This window comes from Mizuhopecten yessoensis, unplaced genomic scaffold (genome assembly GCF_002113885.1).
Source record: "Mizuhopecten yessoensis strain PY_sf001 unplaced genomic scaffold, ASM211388v2 scaffold2087, whole genome shotgun sequence".
Lineage (NCBI taxonomy): Eukaryota > Metazoa > Mollusca > Bivalvia > Pectinida > Pectinidae > Mizuhopecten > Mizuhopecten yessoensis.
Window position 1 is genome coordinate 231,080 of NW_018404371.1, and position 12,924 is coordinate 244,003.

The following is a 12,924-nucleotide window of genomic DNA, read 5'->3' on the forward strand; positions in this document are numbered from 1 at the left end:
GTAATATAGAAGCTAATTTAAGAAATCAGCAGACGCAGGATCTACATGTTTAACCTGATCTGTTGGACATTTGGCAACGAGCCCTGACTGACGAGTACGATGACGGAGAGGACATTTCTGACCCTTGTCGTCTGCGTAGAATGTTAATTACTGAACAAATGCACGATGCTGATATGCACATGTCGCCGGGTTAAAACCTGTGTTCATTAAAATCTATCGGTCTAGGTATTGGAAAATATGCTACCCAATTTATTCCGCAGGGAGTGCCCAATATTCTCGAACACCGTACGCCAAAATATATGGTTATCTTAATTTGTAGAAAAGGTCAAACCGACAGTTTTTCCTTTTGTGTTTTATAAATCTCTCATGCCGTCTTTTCTTGAATGTTATTTTAAAAATACACTATTTCGGACTTCTCATCAAGAATCTGTGCCAAAACGCTTTATGTGGTTATATGTCATCAAATCAGAAGAACGCTAGTATCAAAACACAATGACCGCAAAAGTAATTCATATTATAGAAAAGGACCTTGTTGACGCTGTTTTATTGAAAAAACAATTTGTAACTTTTTTCTTAAAAGCTAACAAAATGAATACCCGGTTTATTAAATAATGTCCTGGGAAACATTCCATATTTAACAACGCAATGTATCCTAATTCCTACGGCGTCGATTTGTATGACTGTTTACACGATCTAAATAAATAAGAGTAGGCCATATTCTGCCTTTAAGAGCCTGGATTAAGAGTCGCTGCGTCATCGATACATGCATAACTGTAATTTGGCGACGATTTGTAGAAAATTACGCCTGTAATATTAGGTAGGTGTACCGTCAAAGGTGTACCGGTTTTTCTGCTTTTTATATGAGTATGTCACACCAATTCAAAAGGTTGACGTCAGTCTTGCGCGCACGCGTGTTGAGAATTTGGCTGGATATTTCTCGAATCAGGAGGAAGTTCCCGAATTCATATATTATACTTCCCGTTATAACTTCAGCACTCGCTAATTTTTCGCCGTACCTGTCACTGACAGTCAATCACCAGCAGTCTTTGACAGCACGCGGTCAGAAGTATTTCCGGTCACGGACAGTCTATCACCAACCGTCATTAGAATTAACGATCTGTAGTATTTCCGGTCTCCCACAATACATCTACAATACGCGATATTTTCGGCAGTATACACAATGTTTGTTACTGTTTAATTGGCTCCTCTCAAGCCAGTAATGAAAATAGACATTCTTGGCGACACCTTCAGACCACTGCAATGAAATATAGATAAGGATGGGGGTTGGAGACTTCAAGACGTGGGACAATTTGTCACGCCTAGAGGATGAAGATCTCTGCACGGCCGTTCAGGTACGACGCAGCACAATCGCTCCCGTGTGACAGTCGAGCGCGACACGACAGACGAAACTTCTGCCAAGCTTAACTTCTTCGAAAGTAACATAAATCAAGGAATCCCAATGCAGTGTAACAATAAAAAGTCCGATATCGATCCGGAAAACATATTTTTTATCGAAAGTGGTTGTGTATTATATTACAAAGAAGTACATTATGTGTATGTAGCCATGATAATCGCTTCACTATATAATATATCAGCAGACATTACTTGATCAAGTGTTTCGTCGTAACCGATCCAGGATAATTATGTCCGTCCATCAATTCATTCTTCGGTTATGATAAACGCTATAAATTGTCTATGCTGCTGTATAAGTACAGCTTTATGTTTGTGATAATCAACGCCAGTCGTAGTACACGGTGATTTTGAATACATGTTTTATTAAGATGGATATGAGCCGACGGTCCCCCAATGACGTCAGACGAAGTGATTTGTCTACGATGTTGGACACTTGCAATTGACCAAAATATATTGATAATGTTCTAATTCATTTTTTCAAACTATTACATGGAAAGTGTACATAAATAGAAAGAGTTGCCGTTTTTTTTGTCGCCTCCATTGAATAACGTCATCCAATATGGCGGCGTCCAGTAATTACACCAGAAGTTGTTAAAAGCACTTGATAGGTATTCGATGCGAAACAGAGGAGTGTATGATTTTATGACGCGATCCAGCTGACACTGTTTCTTTAACGACGTTATCTACATTACGTTTTATTTAGAGTATGTTCTCAATTTCATCACACAGGGGCTCGGTTTCGTGATTTATAGTAATGGATGACTGGATCACTGAAGAACCACAACACTTAAAAAGATATTTATACACATTCTAAAACCTTGCCGATACCCTCGACTTTTACAAGGTTTTATAAATGCTGAATTTTAGTGTTGTGGTTATTCACTGATGTTATGCATAACTCAAACTCTCGAAACCGAGCCCCTGTGTGATGAAATTGACAAACTTGGTAATGTCGTATCTAGAATGGCGCTTACTTTTGTGGTACCTACACATCTTATAATAACAGACAGTTGATATTGACTACGTGTTCATGTATTTGAAATAAGCTTTGATGCATTGTGTGACTCACACATAAAAATGATAGAAAAAAAACCTTCAGATTTTTTTTTTCAAAATGAAACCACAAATATATATTTACAAAAGTTTGATAAAAAGGAAAGAAACAAAACAAAACAAAAGCAAACGTAAAGATACATTATTTCCGCCTATATCTATTTTCCAATTACATGTCGCTTACTTTTACCAAAGACAATTCTAACAGGTCCCTGGAGACGTACTAGTTGTAGGATTCAATTGCAAAGATAACAATATTCGTGATGAGGAATCAGTTACAGGCAAATATTTCTTGCATACCCGAGAGATCTCATCAAGTAAGTTCCCACATTTTACATGTTGAGGGGGTGAATATCTGTCTATAGCATTTGGCAAGTTTGGCGGTTTTCCTGACATCGCAATGAAAACAACTTGAGTATGTCATATTCCACCATCAAATGAATATACGCTTTATTATGACTGCCGAAATGAGTATCAGTTTTTCTTTCCAAGACTTTTATATCATTTATTGGAAATGTATGATATATATTTAATGTCATCCCATCACCAAAGCACAAAAATCTCGGCAATGGCTATGGCATCTATTTTAACTCGAGGTCATTAGCCTAGGGGACACATTTCCCTATTTTTCTTCACAATCTTTAAAACATGATGAAATGGGTTAAAAGTATTTCTTACAACTATTTAAGGATTGGTTGTCATATTTTTGACATGCATTGGTGTGTAACATACGCTAGCGCGCACCATTCAATATGTAGGTAAGCCAATGTATGTTACACCCCAATGCATGTCAAAAATATGACAAACAATACTTATATTTACATTTTATGTTAATCAACTTACAGTTCACGCAGACATAAAGACATAATATTAGTCTGAATATGTTTCAACGTCAAGGTAAATCCATACAGAGAACAGCCACCAGTTGACAGTGGATCAGTGCAATCACCACAGTTATGACGTCATAAGCATAGCGACGTCACACTATCCTAATGTATGTTATACGGAAATAACATACATTGGGCCCGGTAGAAACATCTAGGCTCTGTGCAGTGGAAATGTAAATATTATTCTTTAAAACAATTACATGACGTCACGATTAATAATTAAATGACGTCACGTCATGTATAGAATCTGGCGGGAAAATTGTTAATATTGTCGCAATACATTTACATTTGCATGACATTGTCACTATATAGGCTATTTGAAAGCGGTGTCGTTGATGGGACTTTAATTACCATGCACCACGAGAGATAATTCTTAGCGTATTAATACAACACCGACCGGAGCTACAATATCCAATGTAAACAAACATAACGGCTGCTGAAAAATCACTGGACATTGTGAGACTTGGCAATTTTATTGTAATTGTGTAAAAAAATATATGAAAATATTGAAAAAACACACTTTTATTACAACAAAAACCAGACCAAAACTTAGTAACACATGATAGGTTCATAAAGAGTAAAAGCCTCAAGTTTGCATAAGCTATGGCTAATTTGCCAGCATTGTGTCTCGTTTGCAAACACCCCCTTCCCCCACCAACCCATAAAAATGCATTGCTCCGCCAACATGTATTTTTATTGACGTCATAGAAGCTAGTCACGTTCTATTGTCCGATTAGGAGATGATCGCCTTAATGCGGGAACATTTGATTTTGAGAGTTGTCACCGTGGACTGTAAATAAAGAGTAGAAAGGTCATACTGGAGAGAAAAACACAACATGGCAAGCGTTTGTTTAAAATGTTAATTTCACTTCAGTATCGTCAATGTACAACATAAAACACAAAGTCTTTATAAGTAATTCATTTGATGTCACAAAGCATAAACCTAACCGTTATACTGACCTTTCACTGGTCTGCAAGACAATTCGAAATCAGTTAATGATCTTATTTCATGACCGTTTATAATACGACATACTATACTGCAGTCGATCGTCCTACCAATAACACGTCTCCTCTCCTTCATTAGAATGCAGTAATTTCGAAATTCTGTCATAAATATCTCTCGTCTTTCAGAGTAATGGGTCATCTTTTCCATGCGAACCCTGAATGAACACCATTTTACGGCTAGCTTTTGTACCTTAATGTCAGCGATAAACTGACACTGGTTTGATACATACTTGCCGAGTACTGATTTAAAAAATAAACACTCCATAAAAAAAACAGTATCAGCGACTTCTAGGGACAGTTTGTGGCATGCATTTGATTTTAAAAGTACAATAAAGGTCTTGTTCTAAATAGTTACAAACACGTTTTACTTGAATTTTTATGGGGTCATATAAACTTTAACATTTTGTTTTGAAGATAAATTTGCAAAAACAATTTGAACAGCTTAGGACCAAGTTAATAAAAATCGGTATTGTCTTGAAACCCGGGGAATGTTTATACGATTATGAGTGTTGTATAATTATCCAAGAAAGGCTCATTCATCCAATCATTGCTTTATACGTGGCCGTTATAACGGCAGTTAATTAATGATTTTCGCTGGCCGTGGCCGTTATAACGACAGTTAATTGATGATTTTCGCTGGCCATGGTCGTTATAACGACAGTTAATTGGTGATTTTTGCCGTTAGATTGTCATTGTAATCCGTCAGTTAAATGTTGCACTACAGACTTAGACATATCAAAACATGGGTTTCAATATAGCGTTATAACATGAGCATTGTTGGTTAATCAAGAAACAATTCACATCAAGTTATCTCGACCGTTCATATCCAGTAACACAACATACTTTGCTATCTGGAATTTTAGTGATAACGTGAAGGTATAGACCGAACTGTCTCGAGCAATGATAGCCTAGTAGCAGATCGATCAGTAAAACTACAGACCTTGTTATCTCGAAAATTAGTGATAAAGTGAAGGTACATATAGACCTAACTGTCTCCAGCAATGATAGCCTATTAGCAGATCGATCAGTAAAACTACAGACCTTGTTATCTCGAAAATTAGTGATAAAGTGAAGGTACATATAGACCTAACTGTCTCGAGCAATGATAGCCTATTAGCAGATCGATCAGTAAAACTACAGACCTTGTTATCTCGAAAATTAGTGATAAAGTGAAGGTACATATAGACCTAACTGTCTCGAGCAATGATAGCCTATTAGCAGATCGATCAGTAAAACTACAGACCTTGTTATCTCGAAAATTAGTGATAAAGTGAAGGTACATATAGACCTAACTGTCTCGAGCAATGATAGCCTAGTAGCAGATCGATCAGTAAAACTACAGACCTTGTTATCTCGAAAATTAGTGATAAAGTGAAGGTACATATAGACCTAACTGTCTCGAGCAATGATAGCCTATTAGCAGATCGATCAGTAAAACTACAGACCTTGTTATCTCGAAAATTAGTGATAAAGTGAAGGTACATATAGACCTAACTGTCTCGAGCAATGATAGCCTATTAGCAGATCGATCAGTAAAACTACAGACCTTGTTATCTCGAAAATTAGTGATAAAGTGAAGGTACATATAGACCTAACTGTCTCGAGCAATGATAGCCTATTAGCAGATCGATCAGTAAAACTACAGACCTTGTTATCTCGAAAATTAGTGATAAAGTGAAGGTACATATAGACCTAACTGTCTCGAGCAATGATAGCCTATTAGCAGATCGATCAGTAAAACTACAGACCTTGTTATCTCGAAAATTAGTGATAAAGTGAAGGTACATATAGACCTAACTGTCTCGAGCAATGATAGCCTATTAGCAGATCGATCAGTAAAACTACAGACCTTGTTATCTCGAAAATTAGTGATAAAGTGAAGGTACATATAGACCTAACTGTCTCGAGCAATGATAGCCTATTAGCAGATCGATCAGTAAAACTACAGACCTTGTTATCTCGAAAATTAGTGATAAAGTGAAGGTACATATAGACCTAACTGTCTCGAGCAATGATAGCCTATTAGCAGATCGATCAGTAAAACTACAGACCTTGTTATCTCGAAAATTAGTGATAAAGTGAAGGTACATATAGACCTGTCTCCAGCAATGATAGCCAATTAGCAGATCGATCAGTTAAACTACATACCTTGTTTTCTCGAAAATTAGTGATAAAGTGAAGGTACATATAGACCTAACTGTCTCCAGCAATGATAGCCTAGTAGCAGATCGATCAGTAAAACTACATACCTTGTTATCTCGAATACTATTAGGTAAGTAACGCTATAGACCCATTTATCTCAGACATAGATTATCAAGAGCCACTACAGATGTTTTGTGTTGGTGCACATTGCTATAACAAACATATACTAGCGGAAAACAGACACTGTGCATGCCTAAAATGTGTTATAAAAATAAATGTGTATGACGTAGAACAACAAGGTTTTCAGGGACAATTTATTTGTTATTTATTAACAATTGCATTCCATTTTTCACGTTATGCCTTATGGAATCAACAAGTTTCTGCTCAGGAGTGACGTAAACACAGCAGGGGTCAATACTGAGTTCACAAAGTTAATACCTGGTATGTCCACCGTTTGCCTGAATGCAAGCCTGGCAACGCCGACGCATGGAGCCTATCAGACGGTTCAAGAATGATTGTGGGATGGCATTCCAGATATGTACCAACGCTGCAGACAAATCAGCCAACGTCACCGGTTGTTTAGGTAATGCCGTAATCTGCGCTTCATTTCATCCCAGACGTGTTCAATGGGCGACAGATCGGGGGAAACAGCAGGCCAGGGCAACAGGTCAACGTTCTGCTGGGCCAGAAAGTCCATAGCGACACGAGCTTTGTGTGGCCTGGCGTTGTCCTGCTGTAGCGTAATGTGACGTTGCTGCCCTTGCACGAATGCAACGACGTGGGTGCTGAGGAACTCGTCACGGTAACGCAGCGCGTTCAAATTCCCGTTAACAACCACCAGAGGCGTTCTCCCGTTGGCTGTGATGCCGCCCCAAATTATAACGGTGACTCCGCCGAAAGAACGTCGTTGTACCACACACGCGTCACGGAAACGTGTTCCAACGCGACGATACACTCTGGAACGGCCATCACAACTATTCAGGTGGACTCGCGACTTGTCCGTAAACAAAATGCCTGCCCAATCCTGTCGAGTAAATCGCAGATGCCTCTTGCACCAGTCCAGACGTGCTACACGATGACGTGGCAGAAGAACTGGGCGGATTGCAGGACGTCGCGGACGGATAGCTCGTTCACGCAATCGGTTCCGTACAGTTCTCGGGCTTATTGGTAGCACCCCAGGGATTGTCCATGCACTCAAACCTGCCGTTTGGAAGCGATTTCTCAAATGGACAAGCCGAATATGGTTGTCCTGTTGACGTGACGTCACACGTGAACGTCCCGAACGAGGTCGATCGCCGACGTGGCCAAACTGTTGATGTCGTCCCCACAAATCCCGGATTGTGTATCGATGGACATGAAAACGTGTAGAGACAACGGCTTGGCCCATACCAGCTTGAAGCATACCAATAATCTGGAGGCGGTCATTTTAATTGAGCCTCGGCATAGCATTAATCACAAATTTAAACGTTATAATGCTGTTTTTAATGCTCACTGGTCGCAACAGAGTGACCCAACAGTTTAAAAATAAACGTTCATTGTCGAATTTGATGGCTGGACGAGAAAAACGTGCAAACTAGTCAACGCCTATAGAGAGCAAACTGCACGGGAAAAACTGTCAATGACACACGGATAGTGTTTATGTGTCATACTCGGTCATGTGTGTGCATTCTCATATATATACAGTTGGTAATACATGTTCTATAACAATTCTCCGCATGCCGGTTTCTTTTTTCGCTAGTATAAATAATCTCTTAAAACCGGCCATTTTTATTGCGCCACAAGTTATATTTGTATTAAGCCCCGATAAACATTTTTTTCTGTCGTATTTCTATAAATGTTCACCTTAACCAAAAAAAAACCTGGCTTCGCACAACTGAAATAATGTGACAGACTTAGAAGGAATATGTCGTCTTTCAGTCACGAACGTGTACAATGAACAATTTCAGGGCAATGAAAAGGTATAGGGATTTTTATTGAGCAACACTTCACTAGTGCATTCACGTTTTTGTGTAAAATACACCTAACCTACTTGGTGAAAGACAGTTCACACTACTTCGTTCATAAAACAGCATCTGTTCACACACACGATAGCGTTTTTGCTTTATGTTGCGTAACAATCTCAAAATAGGATTTTGTCCGCAGTTTGGTTCACATATTTCAAGCTCCTCTGCTGATGGTGCAGTGCTTTTAAGTTCACCATGTCAACTTGGGGGTCTTTTAAAGATAAGAAAGTGAGGGAAACTAAACCGCGGACGAATTCCAAAACGATTTAAAAAAAGGCACAGCAAAAGAATTCCTGGTGAGTAACTTTAGAAGGATATCGGTTCAGTGTGTGATGTGATGTATCTTATACCGGGTTATTAACGCAGGCTTAATTTGTTGCGACTTTGACCCAAATCTAGAAAATTTAAACTAGACTGATTATAATTTTGAGATCAGGATGTGTGATTGAACGAATTTGTTGTGATGTTTGAGCAAAAAGACGGAACACTTTGTCATATAAAGTGTCAAATGAGTACGATTTATTAAAGCATATTGAGTAACAAGTAAGCGTATTATGTTAAAACAAATCATCAACATTTTTTTTTTAGATGTGTGATGCTTATCTTCGTCCAAATATCATTACTCTTGATGTGCATTAATCGTCACAACCTGATGCGCGCTTTTCCATGACGACGTTACGGTTCTGAAGTTTATCATTGCAACTCATGTTCACGCTTGTCATATTCTGCGGATCGTATATTTGCGATAACGTTATTGATACGTAAAATCAAAAACATATTATCCCTTAGGAAATATAATGCAAGTCGGTACCCTTGTGCGTCCTGAAGTGAGTTTAAATCTTAGAAAGGCTATATAATTAGGGACGTTTATACAACTGTTACATGTACCGATATCATTGAATAGCACATATATGTATGTAGCGCCATTTGGAGAAGTAGGATTTCGATCCGTTATTGGCATATATGGTATAAGAGTGCATGTCACTGGTCGCCATCAATGTGTTATTCGTTAAAAAAAAATATCACAATCTGTCACAAAAATATTGCTTCTAGAAACTGTCCCAATCAGAAATCTACCATGCGGCGACGAGAAAAAAAAATCAATGTAAGCCCTGTATATTAAAACAGGAGAATGTAAAATAAGCAATGTTAATGTGATATAGAAAGCACAACTAACGATAAAATATCTGAACAAAAAGGAAACAATAAACTTTCATCACTAGACCGCGACGCCTTGTGAATAACTTAAAAATATTAAGCATATAAATCCAAAGTTTGGCAGAATAAAATGAAGTTTGGGGAAATCTAACAGAAAAATAACATTTAAAAAACACTGGTGTGAAACCTGGCTATACTAAAAGATACAAACGTTATCTACCATGTAATATCATGTCATTTTTTAATTGATCATCTTATTATTTTCAATGACAGCGCTTACACGACCCAGCCTACATCCTTGGCTTCCCATACACAATGCGAAGATTACAACATGAAGACAATCCAGCAGTGATGTATCAATGCGGTTAAAAAAGGACTTACGACGACAGAAATAGACGGACATCTCTATCCCTCTGCAGACCCCGGGACGAGGCAATTTCTCCTATCATCATCAACGTTGACAAGAACTGATGATGTAACGAAAGGTGGCGCCATCTACTAATAATTAAACAAGGGAGATAAATGTTACACATAACCCAGTACACATTATTCTTATCACAGGTAGATGATGGCATTGTTGTGTATCACGTAGAAACTAATTGTTTCACTCGGCAACTAAAAATAACAATATTAAAGCTGACAGTGCAAGTTAAAAAGGTTTTGAATGGAGATTTAAAATAAAACTGTTTTAGGATGTTCCTCAGTGACCATCTCTTAATTTCGTCTGTCGTATTTAAGGAAGCGTCAGCATTTTAGAGCATGCTTACTTGTTAACGAGTAGGGGTCACCCTTGGTATATAAAGTACAATAGTGCAATGAAAGCAACTATCTATTTTTGAGTTTCTGCAATGCCCTCTAACCGGAAGACAGAAAAGAAAGCCCCTGGGGGTACCATTATTAATTGCATCATAGTATCATGTCGTGGGGTATAGCAGGTCTTTCCTACAAATGCTCTTACTGTACTTTTTGATCATATAAATCATTTAAATGTACATTTAACGTTGATATTTTTACTGCTTGGAAATGAAAATCTGGCTTTGGATACAAATTGTGATGTATTTAAACAAGTGCAAACTTTCATTAGATCCCGTGGAAGATTTTAACATGTTTCGATTGTGAACTTGACTTTAAAATAAGGTGTTTTTTTTGTATGTGTATGTGTTACTTTAAAAATCGGTTCATACTACTATGAATTGTAATTGACAGTCTATATCATCATCTGTTGTTTTGAATTATTGTTGTAAGGAGATGACTTCATAAGTTGTAATAAATTGTGCCAAACTCCTATTTTCCAATTCTGGTTACTAAAATATGTTTAAAGTCAAAGTCTATCCTTTCCAGATGCAACAACATTTTTTTGTATGATCACGGTCCTAAAAATAATGCATTTCAGTAAGACAGTTTTCTGTCAGGTATGTATTAGCATGAAGTAAAAATGGGAGCCTAAATGTTGATAATTGGTTGGTATGAACTTCGTTGGTAGCTTTAATATTTGCTTTATTAGATATGTGTATAGTTTTAAGTATTCTTACACTGTATCATGAAATACGCAAGAAGTATAATATTTTCTTCGACCATCACAACACTTATGTTTCCTGGTTACAGATACATCGAAGACAAAATATTTTATAATGACGGTTATTGGTGTTCAGAATTTGGATTGGACTAATTATTTAGGGATCTTTTTATCCCTTTTCTGATCTTTATCTATTGAACACTTAATTTTTCAAGTGTACTTTCCTGGTTTCAAAATATGGAACAATTCAGGTTGAAATTAGCATGCGGAACTGCTCGAGAACAGGTCTGATAGGTTTAGCATACCTTAACTATATTAAAAGTCTAGTTTCGAAGTTTAAAACCTTGTGCAGACTATTTTTTCCAAACTTTCCAATAGTCTAACCACACTCTCCCGAAAATGAATTGTACAGCAGGCCTCATTTTGGTACCGAATTTCAAATAGATACAAATTTAGTATCAGGAGGAGACAACAGTTGATACAAACAAGGAACGTTTGAGGAGTAAATCGTCAATCGACGTGTGGCTGGTTGCAGCAAACCTTTTGATAGGATTCACTTACATACACATATGTCATACAACATGACGATCACAGTATACAGGGCTACCAACGTCACGTGTTTTATGTAATGACTCATATATACCCTTATTGACAAACCCATGTTTGAACAATGTGTTATATTTCGACACTTATTATATTATCTTCACCAGATCAGTATGAATGCCATGTGTTAAGGTTATCACTGTCAATACACTGCACTACACATGCATGTAATAGGTCAACCTTGAGAACTCACTTAGACATTTATCAAATCAATTTATCAATCATTATGTAATGACTTATATAATCCACATTGACAAACCAATGTTTAAACCATGTGTTTTATTTCAACACTTATAATATTTTTCTTCGCCAGATCAGTGTCAATATCACGTGCTAAGGTTATCACTTATATTAACCCATATTAACAGATTACTGTCAATACACTGCACTACACGTAATAGGCCAACCTTGATAACTCACTTAGACATCTATCAAATCTATGTTGAATATTCCACAGCGCATTGATTTTCTTAGAAGAAAAAAAGACTCATTGAAGGAATTAAGAAATGTGCTAGGAATATAATTTTGTGTAATGTTGACAAAATGCATGGAGTTAAATTGGTAGATCGTGCTACTAGGTTTCGTTATCTTGTCGAGTCTGTTTATCTCTTTTCTAATATTACAATTGTATGCCTTGCAAACACGCACAAACCTTGTTTGTTTTATGCACCTTTTATATGATCAAGGTTAGAAACTCGATTGTCTTAGTTAAGTAACCATGTTCCAGGAACAACGCGATTATGACATATCCGTGCATTTAGCTTACGTATTTTCAAAGTGAAAATGGTCACCGTATACATATTTCCTTTGTTCAATGGGTTGCCCTAGCTTTAACGATTTTGAGTTCAGATTATGATTCAGTTAATACTTCCGTATTCTTGTGTGGATTTTTAGTAAACGCATGAGTTAATAATTTTGCGATGTAACTTTATTGAATTATATAAGACAGTTAGTTGCATTTTGTTTACGACAAGCTTCTGTATTTTAAGTTTCAAAGTACATGATTCAGTTTTGTTTGTTAGGGATAATCTATTTGATCAGTTTATAGTTTTATTATATCCCTTCCTGTATTGCACGAGTTTAACACTAAATCTGTTTTACTATCGTTTATCAATGCGTACTATGAAACAAGTTGGTTATTTAT